Raw genomic sequence first — 19,376 nt, 5'->3', positions numbered from 1 at the left:
TATAATAGTTTGTTTGCAGAACTAAAGTTCTCATCAGATTCTTGGCATGATATTACACCGGAGGAGGCTTTCTCAGGAGGAGAAATCTATGTGGTGCTCTCTTGAGAAGGAGCTTTAGATGCCACCAAAAGACAAGATTTTAGCTCAAAAGGAGGAACCTCAAGAAGTTGTAAAGCAACCACAAATTTTGGAGCAGAGAGTGGAGACATTCACTAAAGAAGAACCTACAAAGAAGGTAGAAAAAGAACTAAGGAACTTGATAGACTTGTGCAACATGCGAGGGATAATGTGGGATATCCTTCAAATTTGGGTAAGCAAAGGAGGTCACCTGGGAGGTACACTGGCGACATGGCTCTTATGACTGAGCTTATAGAGATTGAGCCATCCTATTTTGAGGAAGAAATAGAGAAATCTGTATGGGTTGATGCAATGGTGGAGGAATATGAATCCATTACAAAGAACCATGTTTGGGAAAACATCCCAAGAACAACATATAGATCGATAGTGGATTTGAGATGGATCTTCAAGGTGAAGTAGGAAACAAATGGAAGAATAGGGAAGTATAAGGCCAAATTTGTGGCCAAGGGGTACTCTCAAGTTGAGGGAATTGACTATGAGGAGACCTTTTCTCTTGTAGTAAGGTACTGATCCATTAGATCAATTCTTCGTCTCGCTACACAAATGGGGTGGAATATCCACCAGATGGGTGTAAAAACAACATTTCTGAATGGGGTTATTAAGGAGGAGGTTTACATAGAGTAACAAAAAGGTTTTGAGACATTTGATCAAGATTCTTATGTGTGCAAACTCAAGTGAGCACAGTATGATCTCAAGTAATCACCTTGTCCTAGGTACACCAAGATCAATAGTTATCTCACCGGTTTGGGCTTCACCATAAGTGAACTAGATGTAAACCTCATCACGTATGGATAGAAGGTAAATTTATTATTATTTCCTTATATGTTGATAATTTCATTTTAACTAGTGATGAGACGTTGATCATATCTTGCAAGGAGGACCTTGCAAGGGAATTTTAAATGAAGGACATGGGTATCATGCACTAATTTCTCGGGTTGGAAGTATGACAAGGTGATGTGTAGTTATTTTTCTGTCAAGGCATGTATGAAGATGAGATACTACAGAGATTCTGTATGGAGAGTTGTAAACCCATGGAAACACCTCTAACGAACAACTAGAGGAAGGAGGATGACACTTCAGGTGAAGTGGATGCTACCATTTATTGACAGCTATTGGGTCCACTCATGTATCTTGTGAACACATGACCAGATATGTGATGTGTAGTCAACGAGCTAAGACACGCTATGGTTAGGTCAACCAAACTATTTTGGAAGGCAACTAAGCATGTTTTATGGTACCTCACAGGCACTACCTAGTTTGGGCTATGGTATAGATGAGCAGAGGGAGCGAAGTTGTGCGGCTTCATAGATGCAGGTTGGGCACGAAGTCCATTAGAACGAAAGAGTACATCAAGTGTACTTTTTAGTGTTGGGTTTGTAGTTATTTCTTGGTATGATAGGAAGCAAAGATCTATGGTGCTCAGCTAGACAGAATCATGATACATGGCTGCAAGTCAAGAAACATGTGAGGTGATATGGATGAGAAAGATACTTGTTGGACTATTTGATCAGATGATAGATCCAATTGTGATAATCAAAGTTGCATCAATCTCTCTGAGAATCTTATATTTCATGATCAATCCAAGCATATAGATATCCAATATCACCATTTACGAGACTGTGTCTAGAGGCAGATGATGTTGCTACACTCCACTCTGATAGAGGAGTAAGATGTTGACATTTTCACAAAATCTTTGTCAAGAGGGAAGTTCATATTCCTTAGGCACAGGATAAGGGTGGTTGATAATCCCTTTCTTGCAGAGAGGGAGTCTTAAAAAATGTAGCAAGAAATTCTCAATTTGATTTTTCCTTGATTAAATTGAGAAAAATTGAATTTCCACATCAACAGACAGCTTGGATGCAGTTAACTTGTGTGACATGGCTTGTGTCACCTGTTTTACACAGTAAATTCGAGTTGGAGGAGTTATAGTTCAGTTAAGCATGTATGATTATTAATTTGTAGCAATCAAAGTAAGTTATCTGAAGTTTTTTTCACTTAAACTAGTTCCACCTGCTTGAGGAACTACTGGAAGGCCAATTGTGCAGTGGGACTTCAGTCAAAATCAATGATCATCCAGTTAACTAATCAATCAACCCAAAATAGCTAATGCATGGAGAATTCAAGTTCCCCAGCTGTGGTGGAGATTCCAAGGCAGTGTAACATCAATTGTAGACTAGCCTTGAGTGTACAATTGTTGCATACAGTTAGATGATCAACCTTGGGAATTTCGCAATCCATTTTGTAAAAATTCCTAAATAATAGGGGCCTAATTTCTCAAGGAATTGCACAAGGAAATATGGACTCAAGCAGAGGTAGAAATTTACTAATTCTGGCTTAGAGTTTCTCAGTGAGCAGAGAGACAGGTTATTCACTTGTAGGCTGTGCTCAGTTGAGAAAATAAATTGCAATACATTTCTATTGATCATATTAGTGCAAACAGACATTGGGGTTCTTAGCATATTATTTTCCCTAGGAAAACGTTTGTGTGCATGTGTGTTATTTCTTATTGCATGTATGAAATTTTGGTTCTAAATTGTGAATTAACTTCCAGAGAGTAGTAGAATAGGCTTGTGTCTTATGATTTTGATTAAAACTTCATGAGTGGTTGCAACTCTACACCATAATCTACAAGGATGGTGGAGGCAAATTACAGAATATTTGTTAGTAGACAATATGCCTACTTCAAAATATCTATGACAACTTTTGTGAGAAGAAGACGTTGAGGATAAAATATTGGATTTTTGAAGAATTAGTCACAAAATTCACAAGGGTGGTAATTTTGGTTGCAGGTGTGGAGGTAGATGGATTAAATGTAATTTTGGCTGCATGTGTGTAGGTAGACAAGTCACAGTTACTCCTTTGAATTTTGTCAATGATGTGTTACTATTTGGTAGATTGACCTCTTTTGATCGGTCTTTGGACTCCTTATGAATAATATTAAATCTCATATGATTTATTCTTGCCCAGATGATTCATTGGTACTAGAGATTTATCATATTTTTGGTGCTATATCCACTGCATTGGATGTAGATTTTACATATCTTAGATTTATGCTCCAACCTAATCATTATGGAATTAAGGATTGGAGCTGAATTATAGAGAAAATCCACTATCTACTTTTATCATGGGCACAAAAGAGGCTCTCCCTAGAAGGCAAGTTGACTCTAGTTCTAGGAGTCCTTAAGAGCATCTCTGTATATTGGCTTCATATTTTCGCTTTGCTTAAGAATATCAGTAAATGTATCTTTTCGGCTTCATCTTGGCATGGGACAATTTGTGTCGTAAAGGATAGAGTGGGGCTAGTTGTTGTTTACTCTGTATGGAGGCGATGGATGACTAGAATCATCTATTTCTTTGATTCTCTAGAGTAAAATCAATTTGGAATGGTGTATTTAATATGTTCCATTTACAAGTAGATTAGAACTACTCTTTTGTGGTTTATTGTATTTGGCACTATATTATTGAATATAAAACATTTGGACCACTTCCAATATACATTGGGGGTTCAACCCAAAGGATGCATTACTGTCCCAAGCTCCTTTGTTGTGATACATCCACCTCTGTCCTTGTCAAAAAAGATAAAGGCCTCCCTGAACTTAGACATAACCTCCATCCCATATTCCTTTAGTAGATAAAACACTTCTCTCATTTTCTGACCATGCCAATCTACCCTCCATCCTGTATTCTCTCATGAGCCCTGCGTAAACCACCATTTCATTCAAGGATGGGGATTTGATCCCTACTCTAACCATATTTGTTATATACTTTCCCCCTTTTCTTGCTTATGGTTTCTTGAGTTGGCCTCCTCTAAATATTCCCTACTCTCCTGAAATTATTTGAAAGGTATCTTTTGGCTACTAACCCCATTTTACGAGAGATCCTTGACATGTCCCTTGAAATTTTGATTCGGCCCCATGAACTATTTTATGCCAGTGAGTCGAAAGCTTTACATTTCTTTTCCACATATTCATTCATGACCAAACACTATACTACTAGTTCTAAGAATCTTGTGGTTACTATCACCACAATAAATGTATATTATATTTTAGAGGAGATAAAAATTGTATATCTCCCTTTGGGACATTCCAAAAATATTTTGATGCACCCTATTTTTCTAACACTCTAGTATACTTTATGACCTTAATTCGCATTCCATGTTCATCCATGTGGATGCACTTTATGATGTTCTAGGACAACCTAATGTCCTTGTCAACTCCCTCTCATCTTCCTTGTCATGTTTTCTAGGACATGTGTATCCAACAAGAAATTTAGGAGATGAATGACATCAAGGTAGAAAATCAAGGGGTTTTCAAGTCATTTATTTAGGGTTCCCACTAGCATAGTCCCACCATATGATTCACTCAATCCCTAAATGGGGTTTTAGTGCTATTTCAATTAATTATTATATGATCATGGTGGGTCATAATTCTAGGCTAATTGTTATGACTCTTCATAGGATATTATTGGAGATACTTTAGGAGACACCTCTTTGGCTAAAGGGTCAAGGAAGGATTTTGACTTCAATACAAAACCATTAACCATATCCTCAACATATCGAACCAACAATCAAGAAGACAACTGAGGTGAAGCATGGGAATCCTCTCTCGCCCATGTTGTTCAGGATATATATCAATCTATGAATGCCTCTACACTCTACCAACTGTGCATCAATAAAAAATTTGTTTGCCCCATTGTCCACCAAGATGGATACAGATTGTCCCAACATTGTGCCTCTGATTACCAAAATTGTAAAATTGGGATTTTCTATGTCAAAATTTTAATTCAAGACTAACCATGCATTGGAAGGCCATTAACACAATATTAGGACATAAAAATTGAATAATTGACACAATACCAAATGCAATACATACATTGAGTTTTGTCTCACAAGGTATCTAGATGCTAATTGAACAAGTTCACACGAAGAGAGAAAGGCAATGTCATGATACATTGTTCAATTTGTAATCAAGAGAATTATCTTGGATAAGGGAGAAGTAACATTGAGTTCCTTTCTCATATACAAAGGCAAAATTATGAATCAATGTCAAATGCCTTTTGTGAAGCAATGTTGTTGTAAAGGGTGCTAGAAAGCTTGCATTGTAGGCAAGGCCCTCACACCATACTAGACTGTGTTAACCAAAGCATGTTAACCATGTCTAATGATCTCAAATTTCATGAGCATGTTTAGTGAGTGACCATAAATGAGGGGTATCAGAGTGGCTAATAATCATAGCTCATAGTGGATGATTGTCATCGTACATAACATCTCTGGTCCAAGTCATTTGTTTGGTGCCCAATATTGGTGAATCATTGTATTACATCATGGTAGCATATCTTGCCTTTTTTAAAGCAAAAATATATTGAAAATAAATTAAGTTATGTCTCATGCAAATGTTCAATATTGTTGTGTTGTGAGTGGTTTTCGTATTATGTGTATCATATATCTATAATCACTTATTTCAAGCCTACCTTAAGAAATAAACGAAGAGGTGCAAGGCCTTCTCATAATAAGGACTCCCACCCTTGGATGGATATGACAATGAACTCGTCCCAACTACTTCTTTAACCATCTATTGAATGCCTTTGATTGGTATGTGTAAATAATTTTGATTGATTCCTCGAGAGGTATGAAATCTAATTTTGCATTGACATAATACAAACACCAAACTTAACCCCTGGTAGCCAAAATTTCACCCTTACAACTCTCTCATCCAATATTAAATACTTCACTAATTAGTCAAGGGGTAATCTCCTTAACAATATATTAAATATTAGAAGCATTCATATTAATTGAAAAAATAAGAATATTATTTAATATTAAGTTATAATGTAGGTAGCTTCCAAGTTGACATATGAGACCCCCTTGTTTGTGAGACAAGGGATGCCCTCCATTGAATGCTTTAACTATTTAATCTATGGATGTGTACATACCTTAATTTCCACTGGATTGAATCCTATGACCTTTAAAGAGGAAACACTTTAACACAAATCGAAGATGTAAATACAAACTTAATTTGTATATGTATCAAAGTTACTTTGAGAGTTGGATGGAATGCTTAATTTTAGAAGCAAGGGAAAAATTGAAGGGTTTATCACAACAAACATGTATGGTCAATTATGATTATCATAGGTATATTAGTTTGGTTTTCCCAATCCAGATCTTGCACACTTTGTTACTACTGTTAAAGGCATGTCATGATGGTTTACTGGTGTAACATCATGTACATTCAGTTGTGTCTATTAAAGGCATGTTAGTCAATGACAAAATCAATGGTTTGTCAACTTGGTTAGCTTAGTGAGCTATGTGTTAATCATCTCGATGAACAACATATAAGGTCAATTATCTTAGCCATTTAAATGCACATTCCATTGTCACTATTAGTGACATGTTAGGTTGGATATTAATATGTATTTTTGATTAACATTATCTAGGAGATTAACCGAATCAACATGCATGTTTGACTACAATTGTGGGAGATATGTTAAATAGGTCAACCCCATCAACAACATTTATGTTCAATTGCTCATGTTATAGGCATGAAACAATGGTTAATTGATTAGTAACATGTACATTTTGGTTATCCTTTGAAGATTCATGTAGCCATTTTGCACCGAGGCCTATTCCTGGGGGGGAGATTGGGAGGACCTACATTTGTCAACAGACCTTTTTATTGTTGTCCCATGCCACCCCAAACTTTATAGCCGATTTTTGTAGCCAGGATATACCCTCTTCCATATGTAAACTATTTATCAGATTGATAAAAAGAGAAGACTGAACTCTTCCATGAGCTTTTATTTGAAGATGAGAATGACAGTGAAATGTTCATTTTTAACTTTACAGCTAAAAAAGCTTAGAGACCCTTCCACCTCACTGGCTTAGAATCTGTACTCAAACCATGGTAGAATGTGACATTTTGAAGCGTGTCACTCTAGTCCCTTTGACAAGGAGTGACATGACACCTTTTGTGAAAGAGCAACAAGAGAATGTCGCCTCTTGCCGCTTTGAAAGTGGTGAAACTTTTTAGAAAAAGGGTAAATGTCTAAAAAAATCATGGAAAAAGGTTTCCAAAAATTTAAGAATGATTACATTTTATTAAATCAATACTACAAGACACTATCGCCTCTTCCCCCTTTGAAAAAGGTGAAATTGTCTAGAAAAAAAATATATCTGAAAACATCGTGAAAAAAAGTTTCCAAAGCATTTAAAAATGATTCCATTCCATTGAATCACTACTACATAATTCATCTTAAAATTTCATTTCATTTGTTAAATTTATCATAATCAAAATTCCCCATGGAAGACATTGAGAGGCATTAGAAGATATACATATTTTTTTCATAAGAGCTTGTTAAAACATACCATGGCAATTTAATAACTTTATTTAAGAGATTTTGTCTGCCACGTACCAGTCACCAAATAAAATTTCGAGATGCGTGATGCCATTTTTTTTCAAACCCTCAAGGAGCACCCTTGAGGAGCTTTCAAGAATGGAAGAATAACAATGGGTGACACAATTTTGTTCATACCCTGGATTTTTGAATTCTAGAGAAGGTTTCAACAATTTTGTTCAAACCATGAATTTTTGAATTCTGGAAGAGGTTTTAGCAATGGAGACCAACGTTTTGCTACGAGTATCCTATTTTTCCCTTCCAGTTTGATAGAGGAAGGGGATTGTTGGGGTTTTGTGTAGGGAACGGGACACCTAACTGGAACTTGTGCGGCTCCTTGATTTCGCTATGGGAGACCCACATAAGGTTCAAACAGAGCTTTTCCTTTCCACCATCACCCAAAACATGCTTCTCTCTCTCTAGGTTGTCGCCTTCTCCTCCAAGGCAGTCAAAGAGGTTGATAGACCTATTCAAGAAATTCTGGACTCGAGTAACTAATGAAAAAGCTTCGGTTGTTGGACATCCCCTTCGGAATCATACATTTTCCCTAGCATAGGCAACAAAAACCCCTCTGAGGTTGCTGCAGCAAAGGCCTTTGATAAATATGGGGAAGAGGGAAAAAAAATAAATGGTGCTCGTCGACCTGCCAAGCCTTGGGAAAGAACTTTCAGATGTATCCATTTCTCGCAGTGGTAAGTCTTTATCTGACTCCAGTTCTATTACCGAATTTGTGTCTTTGGAAGATTTGATGGTTATTGAAACCAGAGTAAATTAAAGGAAAGGAAAAACCATAGTAAATAAAATTAAGTTTGAATCCATCAAATAAAATAGACTTCTTTGACTAAGACTAATTCTATCCTAGCTTTAACTGATGGAATGCAAATTTGGCAGCTATGAAAAATAATGTCCAGCATGCACTGAGCATGGGTACTAGAAATTACTAATTAGAGTATATAAAGGTTTTTTAAACCCAAGATGTAAAAATCATATAAAAAGTGATGGCTCTAGGCTAAACCCACATGTGTGTCTTGATTGCCTCAATGAGTTGATATGAGAAGAAATGTTGAGATGCATTTGGCTTAGACACCAATAACAGTCATACCTATTTAAATGAGATTTTAGAACATTGTGTTTCAGATTTCAAGATCCTTGAAATGATCTTTATTTTTCATGAACCCCCTTTCCTTTGATACCAGAATCTCAGAGATGCACAAAGGTTGATCCTTTACCTTCAATAAGCATCTACCCAATGGAAAACCATGAACACTATTTTTCAAACCCTCTTGATTGATGTCTAAGGGTCAAAGATACTTCACCTTTTGTAGCCTTTTATACTTCTCTGTGAGACAGAAAAAGCCCTAATATAAGGCCAAAGGCATGTCAATGAGCTCAAAGATAATATTATATATATGAGCTTAGATGCTAGGAACTTTGTAGCTTCAGACATGATTTTATATAAACCTGCAACAGAGAAGGAATTCCGAGTGAGACACTATCTCCAAACCAAATTCAATTCAAGGGTGATTTCATAATAGAATATTTGACCCTAAAGCAATCAAAGATTCCTGGCTGTAGTCATGACAAAAGGCCTTAGATATAGATCATTTGACCAACAATTTGACAGAGAGCTCTATCCTAGAGATGCTTGATTGATGCGGGCCTTGATCTCATTTCCTTTCTCGGATCTGCAACCTAGAATTTTGCAGTAGGAGTTTCAATGCTTCACGATGACTAATATTTGAAGAGGAAGGAGGTCAGCGTTGTTAGAAAACTTCTTGTGATTTCTTTCTTCCTTCCTTGGGCTTGCCCTCACCTTAGCTTTGATACCTTGCCCTCACCTTAACTTTGATACCATTCTGGTGCGGCAAGCTAAACATGACAACAATAGCGGTAAGAAGTTGTAGATTCTTGTGTTGTCTATCTTTTAGCTTCTAGAACATCATATGTTTTATTGCCAATTTCTGCTAAATTTTAAATTGAAATATTGATCTGAGAAGAGGGTTTGCGATGCTAATAACCTCTTCTTCAGTCCATGTTGGCACACTCGAGTCTTGTTAAAGGACCAACTATTTCTTGTGCAAAATTCGAAGCAAACAACAACATACAACATATTTTCTAAGAATCAAAACAACTTCTAGAAGTGTTATGACATTAATCCAACACTATGTTTAGAAACTGGTTCATACTAATGGACACAAGATGTGTAAAATGTATTCTTTAACAAATTTTTTCTCTGTAGGCTGGTTTAAAGCTTACAGCCTTACTCCTATCTTGAAGAAAGGGTACTTGCTTCCCTTTCACTTCATAGGTATATGAAAACCTAGTTTTGTAAGCACCCATAACCATGAATATTATACCAACTCCCTATGGTTAGTGCATCAATAATGTAAGTGTAACACTCATCCATGTGGCAGTCATAAGGCATTTAGGTAAGGTTTTACTAACAATGGCATCCCAGACCATTAAGATCTATCCATGGCCTCAAAATGATGTATTTCCTTTACTCAATAGAACACTCATCATTTCTCTCTCACAATCATCAATTTTTTTCTCTTCATTCTGAATGAGAAATCAATCAACAAGTCACCATTTTAAATGTTAGATCACAATATGTTTAGCTTCTCTCTTGTGCTTACATTCTAGTATTCTTGCAGCTTTAGAATCGCGAATCTTAAACACAGTCTCATGATGTGCATTTAGGGAGGTATAATTCACCCTTGCTTTGCATCAAATTACCCCCCTAACATTCCCTTTACCTTTACATGCCTCAATGCAAGGCATGCCAAGTCGGTACCTGCTCAGTTAAATTAGTAAGTTGAGAGGCGTCATATATACCCAACGTTGCCTACCTTTTCTTCTTCTTTATATGTCATAGTGTATGAACAGTCAGCCAGACTGGTGAGGATCCCCATTAATAATAACATCTATGTTGGCATCTGAATTAGAATGACGTGTTTCCCTTAATTATATGTTTTGGTTTTTTAACCAAAAAGGTTAACATTGATAGAGACCCTCAAATTTGTCTACTTCCAGCCCCTATGCCCATTTTCATCTATTTTTTTACCATGTCAAGGACCCTTTCTTTCTCAAAACTGCATGAAATTAGTTAATCTATCCATTTCGTAATGCCTTTGGTAAATTTTTCTATCAAATTCTCTAAAGCATATATGAGATCTAAGGGTTATTTTGGTTGTTTTTGACTTCATATATTTCTGCTAACCATGATATGGGTTTGATGTAGAGGATTATGATTGAGTAAGGGTTGCATTGCTCGATATCTGTTTAGGAGGAGGAGAAGGAGAAAAGTGGTGTTAGGGTTGAGAGCTAAAGATGCCTGTGAAAGGAGGAGGTGTGTGGAATGGAGGGTGGCAGGGCTACCAGCGTGGTAGAAATGGAGGATGGAAAGGTTGGGGTTTTCATCATCGAATAGCTATGGTGGGCTTCCTTGTTATCTTTGTGCTCATGCCATTGGTTTTTTTAGCAGCAAGGTTTCATCACTCCGCATCTACATCTACAACTGGTAAGATTCTTCCTTCCCTCCTCCCTTGCTGGTAAGCTTCTTCTTGCCCTCCTTTCTCTCTGGTAAGCTTCTTCCTACCCTCGTCCCTCATCAGGTTGCTTATGTGTCTTTCTTTGGGGTGGGTTAGCGTTTAATTTATCTTTATTGGCAAGCATGCCCTTTCTTAATCTGGTAGTATTACAATGAAGTGTAGACTTCTTACAACATTCAACTAAGATCTCCATTACAATGAAGTGTAGTCATCTTATACTATTTTAGAAAGATCCCTTTCATTGAGAACCCATTGAACAATGTATTTATGTGATTTTAGCCTTGGCGGGGAATTATCATCACCCCCGGTTAACCATTGAACCAAGACCCCATGGACCTGCTTCGAAATTTGATTTGCCTTCACCACCCCCAGTTAACCATTGAACCAAAAACCCATGGACCTACTTTGGAATTTGATTTTCCTTTTAGATTTTTCGCAAGATCTGAAGGCGCAAATGTTATCAAACTTACTTTCCTCGCTTATTGTCAAAAGTTTAGCACCTCTAGCATTTTTCCAGACATTTTCTGATTTTTCTTTATAGGTTTCCTTTCATTTGATCTGTGTGAAGCTGTGAATTCCATCTTTGCATTAACACGATATAATACCTACCAGGAGAAAGATTCAAAGTTTGTACCTCTCTCATGCAAGAGAAAAGGTTTTACCAACTACCCCTAGGGTAATTTCCCTTGCCAAAGATAATGAAACCATTCATCTCAATAGCAAGAAATAACAATGCTCTTTCCATTTTTTAACAAAGGGACATGCATATGACTGGTAAATTCGCTGGGCAACTGCTCGGTGAATTCACTGGGAACTCCTCATTCTGAGTTGGATGGTACTAAGTGTTCGTTGGATTCTGCATAAGCTGGATGGGTATTATAAAGATATATTTGTTAAGAGTTCAGTTCAACATCTTACTCATGGGAATTGAATCTGGGTGGGAAGGGTAACAATCATTCTTCCTGTCCACTCATTATCCAAGCTAGACCCACTTTCCATTCATAAAGCTAAATCCACTTCTCATCAGTCAAGCTAAAACCAGTTCTGATCCACCCAACCTAGACCCAAATCACAACGATAATTTTGTTCACCAGCTACTTTCTGCTATACATATCATTTTCACACTGTTCCCACAATGTTCAGAGCACATTGGCCAAAACAAATGATAGATATTATACACACCATTTTATTATTGATGTGTAATGAAATCTCAATCTTAGCATATGCATGATAGCAAAGCAACCCCCTTTTTAGCATTTCAGTATTTTTATAGATATTCTTCTCCATCAAGTCTTTCTACCTGACATTTTATGCATTTTTTATCATTTAAAACAACAGGGCACAACTTCTCAGGAGATGGATCTGTTAGAATGGTATTCTCTTTCCACATCTCGGAAACCAATTCTATTTTTCTATGGCCATTTTGTTCTTTTTTAGGATCTAGGCAATGCACTTGCACTTACATTAGTCTAATCCCAGAAAATAAATAGTGTCCCTAAACTGAAATTTAATCGACCTGAGTGGATTGAAATAGAGAGAATTATTGAGGATACTGGAGCTCTGTCATATGTTTAAAATCATTCTTATCTATTTATCTGTGGGGTTCACAGGAACGGGCAGATGACTGGAGAAAGCAGAGTTCAACAAAGAGCATTGACTATCTTCCCAAAGGAGGCAGGTATAAGAAACCTGCTGCATTTGGATACCCTAAATTTGATTTCTCCCCTATTGAGCAGAGAATTGAAAATAAATTTTATTTACTGGGCAGGTGATTGATGTCATAACAGCTATCACAGAGGACTCGGGAACTCTAAACTTAAATAATGTTGGATGTAATGACTTATCTTCCTCATGGGTATTAGAAAATCCCTCCGAAGTAAACGAAAGTACGATTGGTGAAGATTTTGGTTATTTTCTCTATTAAACATGTAAGGAAACCTATGTGATGATGATATATGTAGTTGAGTAGGGTTGTATTAAGCAGGAAGTGAAAATTGACATTGGCAGGGGTGCTTCTCTATTTCTAACAATGCACATCAAGTAAAGGCAAACGACTTCTGGAGATAGCTCAGAAAAGTTACATTCACAACAATATGGTGTGATCTTCAATGAAGAAGGCAAGGAAAAGGGAATTGTTATATTATTTTCCAAAATCCTTTTTGAATGTTACTTCTCCAATAGAAAAAGTTTATATTTCTTAGATTTTAGCATAGTATGCTTTAATTCATAGTAGTTTAATGCTTATGACAATTGAGACAAAAGAGGAGGGAGAAAAGGTCAACAGAGTTGATTCAACAGGATGAAGAAAAATGAGTTGAGCTTGAAAACACAACAATTAAACGTTCCAAGGAGGTAGATTCTTCTGTCCTAGGAAAATACAACATTTGGAGGCGAGAGAATGAGAACAAGAATTTTGACTCCACTATTAGATTAACACGAGACCAAATGATCATGGCTAGGGTGTATTCAAACATTTCCCAGGCTAGGAATAATCTTGATTTATACCATGAATTGTTGCTTCATATTAAAGAATGTCAGGGTACATTGGGTGCGGCCAATGCAGATTCTGATCTACCTCAAAGGTAATAGTTTTCGCATTGGCTGCTTCTAAATCAAGAGTAGTAAGTGCTTCCATTTTAATTTGGTGTTCATATCCTTTGTTTATTTTCAAGTTGTATTCTGTGTGTCAATATTTCTGCTTTTCATTCTCCTTTTCATGGCCAATAATTGATATGAATGTTTCAGTGCACCTGAGAAGGTCAACGCTATGAGTCATGTCCTATCCAAGGCTAGAGAACAATTTTATGACTATGGGATAGTAACAAAGAAGTTGCGAGCCATGCTTCAGTCTGCAGGCAAGCAAGGACCTTCAAAAAGCAAAGTACATTTTCAAGTCAGTTGGCAGCAAAGACTGTTCCCAAGGGCCTGCACTGTCTGTCCATGCGATTGATCATGGATTATTACTTGCTTGCCCTCGAAAAGTGAAATTTCCTAAAAAGGACAAGTTGAAGGATCCAACTCTTTATCACTATGCATTATTTCCTGACAATGTATTGGCTGCATCTGTGGTTGTGAATTCAATTGTCATGAATGGTAAGGTGAAGTGTTATGAATTTAAAATACTCTAAAGTTTGGAAGCCCAACAGTTTTGTTGCATTTTACATTTAATATTTGGATCTCATTGTAGGTGATTTACTTGTCTTTGCAGGAATCTCAGAAACATGTATTTCATCTCTTCATAGACAAGTTAAATTTTGGGGCGATGAAAATGTGATTTTTACTTAGTCCCCCAACGAAAGTTGCGATACATGTAGAAAATGTTGATGATTTTAAATGTCTCAATTCTTCCTATTGCCCTGTGCTTTGCCAACTTGAATCCACAGCTATGAAAGAGTATTATTTCAACGCAGATCACTTGACTACACTCTCAAAACGTTCCTCCAATTTGAAATATATAAATCCAAAATATTTATCCATGCTAAATCATCTTCGTTTCTATCTTCCACAAGTTTATCCCAAAATGGACAAGATCTTTTTCTGGGATGATGATATTGTGGTGCAGAAATATTTGATGCCCTTGTGGTCAATAGATCTTCATGGAAAGGTTAATGGTTTAATGGAAACTTGTGGAGAAAGCTTTCGCTGGTTTGACAAATACCTTAATTTTTCCAATCCACACATAGCCAGGCACTTTGATCCTAATGCTTGTGGGTGGGCAAATGGGATGAATGTATTTGATCTCAAAGAATGGAAGAAACAAGATATAACTGGAATATATCACAAGTGGCAGAACATGGTAAGTGCGTAGTGTGGTTTATTTATGTTAATTCCTGTGATGCTTACTTTAAAGTATTTGAAGTAAATCTGAAGTAATTAGCTAGAAAACTTAATGGGTTTTTCTTTGTTCGAATTCTAAGTTTTTCTTTTATTGTATGTCAGAATGAGGATAGAGTGTTTTGGAAGCTTGGAACACTACCCCCTGGATTTTCACATTGGCTTCTTCTAAATCAAGAGTAGTAAGTGCTTCCATTTTCATTTGGTATTCATATCCTTTGTTTCTTTTAAAGTTGCAGTCTGTGTCCCAATCTTTCAGCTTTTCATTCTCTTTTTCATGACCGGTAATTGATATGAATGTTTCAGTGCACCTGAGAAGATCAAGGCTATTGGTCATGTCCTATCCAAGGCTAGAGAGCAATTTTATGGCTGTGGGACAATAACAAAGAAGTTGCAAGCCATGCTTCAGTCTGCAGACGAGCAATTAAGGACCTTGGAAAAGCAAAGTAAATTTTTAAGTCAGGTGGCAACAAAGTCTGATCCCAAGGGCCTGCACTGTCTGTCCATGTGATTGGCCATAGATTATTACTTTCTTCCTCTTGAAAAGCGATAATTTCCTAAAAAAAACAATTTGGAGGATCCGACTCTTTATCACTATGCATTATTTTCTGACAATGTATTGGCTGCATCTGTGGTTGTGAATTCAACTGTCATGAATGCTAAGGTGAAGTGTTATTAATTTAAATTACTCTAAAGTTTGAAATTCCAACAGTTTTGTTGCATTTTACATTTAATATTTGGATCTCATTGTAGGTGATTTACATCTATTTGCAGGAATCTGAGAAACATGTATTTCATCTCATCATAAACAAGATAAATTTTGGGGCCATGAAAATGTTGTTTTTACTTAATCCCCCAGGGAAAGCTATGATACATATAGAAAATGTTGATGATTTTAAATGGCTCAATTCCTCATATTGCCTTGTGCTTTGCCAACTTGAATCTGCGGCTATGAAAGAATATTATTTCAAGGCAGATCACTCGACTACACTCTCAGCGCATTCCTCCAATTTGAAATATATAAATCCAAAATATTTATCCATGCTAAATCATCTTTGTTTCTATCTTCCACAAGTTTATCCCAAAATGGACAAGATCCTTTTCTTGGATGATGATATTGTGGTGCAAAAATATTTGATGCCCTTGTGGTTAGTAGATCTTCATTGAAAGGTTAATGGTTCAATGGAAACTTGTGGAGAAAGCTTTCGCCAGTTTGACAAATACCTTAATTTTCCCAATCCGCACATAGCTAGGCACTTTGATCCTAATGCTTTTGGTTGGGCATATGTGATGAATGTATTTGATCTCAAAGAATGGGAGAAACAAGATATAACGGGAATATATCACAAGTGGCAGAACACGGTAAGTGTGTGGTGTGGTTTATTTATGTTAATTCATGTGATGCTTACTTTAAAGTATTTGAAGTAATTAGCTAGAAAACTTAATGGGTTTTTCTTTGTTCAATTTCTAAGTTTTTCTTTTATTGTATGTCAGAATGACGATAGAGTGTTGTCAAAGCTTGGAACACTACCCCTTGGATTGAACAGTTTATGGCTTGACCCATCCTTTGGACAAGTATTGGCATGCGCTAGGTTTAGGATATAATCCTAGCGTGGACTGTTAAGAGATTGACAATGCAACTGTTGTTCCTTACAATGGGAACATGAAACCTTGGTTAGAGCTAGAAATGATGAAGTGCAGGCCTTACTAGACAAAATATATAAAATATGATCATCCTTTCTTACAACAGGGCAATATAAATGAATAGTTGTGACCTCAATATTCATACTGCAATAGCTTGTCAAATGTAAAATGCAAAGGCCCTTGATTCTCGTTGATAATTCATTCTAATTCATTTGCTTTTGAAGTTCCACAGAAGGTTTGTAGTTTATGGCTTAATGAGTCAGGTTTTTGGAGGTGTAGTGGCCTAGCCAAGTTTAAGATTTACAAATTTTATGTCCTCATTGTATTCCTTCATAGTTGGAAGTAAACTCCTATATAAGTATTCTTTTCTTTGTTAGTTAATATTTCTCTTTCATCAAGTAATTACACAATTTGTTCTTCCAAGAACACAAAGAAGTACGAGACACAAAGATTTAGGCTTTGAAGGCAAGGCAAAACCTCTCAATAGGGGAAAACCCAACAATCCTCCTCTTATTGAATTTATTCAAAATGAGATATCTAACAAAATACCAAAGAGTCCCTCCAAGTCAGCCCTCCTCTTTAAGTCAAGGTCAATAGTTGAGTCTCTACCTAGTCAAAGTTAGAAGCAACTTCTGAATTTCTATCCTTATTGCAGGTTTAGTCTCTTCTTATAATACAATGACTTCCAATTACAAGCTCTTTTCCTTGTATTACTGATCTTTGGCTACTACAACAAACCCTTATCGATGGGAAAAAGGCACAACACATTTATCTTTGGTTGGGAGTTTATCCATATTTCCCATTATGTAAATAGTTATAATGTCATGTTGAGTAGATTTTTGGCACACCTTTAAGAAGGTTTCATTATCGAATGGGGGCTACAAATCTAAAATGTTATCCATTGAATTAGGTATAGGATTATATTTGTCTAGATGGGAAGGTTGATATAGTTTGAGCTTGTAGAAATTAATTATTGGAGAATACCCTATTGTAGAGGAAGCTTTGGGTTGAATGAAATTCAATGAACCTACTGTAGAATATGTGAGCTAATTTTTTTATTTTTAATATATTTTTGCCTTATACTATTTCTTATGACGGATGGCATATGATATGTAGGAAGCTTTTCACTCAATAGAAGATATTCATGGCCTTGTGTATGGTCAAGAAGATTCCTAAACCTCAAATGACGACAATCTTCTATTCAAAGTTAACAAAGATATTTTGGATATTAGAAAGTCATTTATATCATGCTTATGCATGGTACAAGCTCTATATCCTCTAGAAAAGCTACAATAAATACTTAGCGTAGAAGGATTTGTAGCTGATGGCATCATCTGGATTGTTGGTTACCATTGTGAAATGGGATGAGGTAAATGTGTAGAAAAATCATATTCTAGAAACCATTTATCTTTGGTTGGGAGTTTACCCATATTGCCCATGATGTAAATAGTTATAATGTCATGTTGAGTAGATTTTTTGCACACCTTTAAGAAGGTATCACTATCGAATGGGGGCCATAAATCTAAAATGTTATCTATTGAATTAGATATAGGATTATATTTTTCTAGATGGGAAGGTTGATATAGTTTGATCTTGTAGGAATTAATTATTGGAGAATACCCCATTGCAGAGGAAGCTTTGGGTTGAATGAAATTTCATGAACCTACTATAGAATCTGTGAGCTAAATTATTTTATTTTTAATATATTTTTTCCTTATACTATTTCTTATGACAGATGGCATATGATATGTAGGAAGCTTTTCACTCTGTAGAAGATATTCATGGCCTTGTGTATGGTCAAGAATATTCCTAAACCTCAAATGATGAAAATCTACTATTCAAAGTTAACAAAGATATTTTACATATTAGAAAGTCATTTGTATCATGCTTATGCATGATACAAGCTCTATACCCTTCATAAAAGCTACAATAAATACTTAGCATAGAAGGATTTGCAGCTGATGGCATCATCTGGATTGTTAGATGCCATTTCTATTATTCCCTATGATCACAAGCATGGGGCTCACCATTTTGAGCTGGAGAATGAGAAGGAAAGAAGTTCAAGAATGGCTAGTCTTCTAAGTTTTGGGATTTATTTTGGATTCTAAAATATATACCAGAGAAGTGGTAAGTTATTTCAATGAAAAGGCTTAAGTTTGTTTGTCACTGTTTGAGATGTTTGCATTTGTATAGGTTTTTATAGTATAAGTATTATATTTTATGCTTAGTTCAAGTAGTTTTCTTCCAATATGTCTAATAATAATATGCTCTTTTGGCAGTTGTCACACTCAACACTTCTATTTGAAGTGGTAAGTAATATGTACAGAGATCATTAAAGAGTTTATTTTTGAAATTAAGTCTTTCCTTGATGTTGCTGAGAAGTTATAGAACACATATATTCTTCTAAGCACTTTTTATGATGTACAGGTTACCTCTGATATCTGTTTCCATATGTACCTTGTACCTTGTTACCTCCAAACTTGCAAGTAAATGGTTACCTTCCATATGAAGAATTATCAACCACTGAGACAAAAATCAATGTTTCACCTGGAAATCTCCAAATGTTCAATCGAAAGCAGTACCCATAGCAGCAACTCCACCTCCTGTCCTATATCTTCTTGGTTATTTGATAGGTTTAGGCAATGGACTTGTCCCTAGAGATTAGTAAGCAGTAGGCTCTGGGTGGGTATTAGATAGTCAATTCCATTTCATTTTGTAAATAACAAATGGAAAAAATTGGCTTTATTGTTGTTAGATGTGAATTGTATTTACTATGATAAGCTTCAACCCGATTAAAGCAACTTGTGATAATTGGTTAAT

The 19,376-nt window shown here is 36.0% G+C and overlaps 1 pseudogene; it reads left to right on the top strand.

Moving 5' to 3' along the window:
• Window positions 1-8,155: 8,155 nt before the first annotated feature.
• On the top strand, window positions 8,156-15,423 carry LOC149212975 (polygalacturonate 4-alpha-galacturonosyltransferase-like; annotated as a pseudogene).
• Window positions 15,424-19,376: the final 3,953 nt, after the last annotated feature.

Source organism: Pinus tabuliformis, chromosome 1_1 (genome assembly GCF_031772625.1).
Source record: "Pinus tabuliformis cultivar Carrire ecotype Pingquan chromosome 1_1, CPIR1, whole genome shotgun sequence".
Lineage (NCBI taxonomy): Eukaryota > Viridiplantae > Streptophyta > Pinopsida > Pinales > Pinaceae > Pinus > Pinus tabuliformis.
This window is presented reverse-complemented; position numbering and strand designations above follow the sequence as displayed.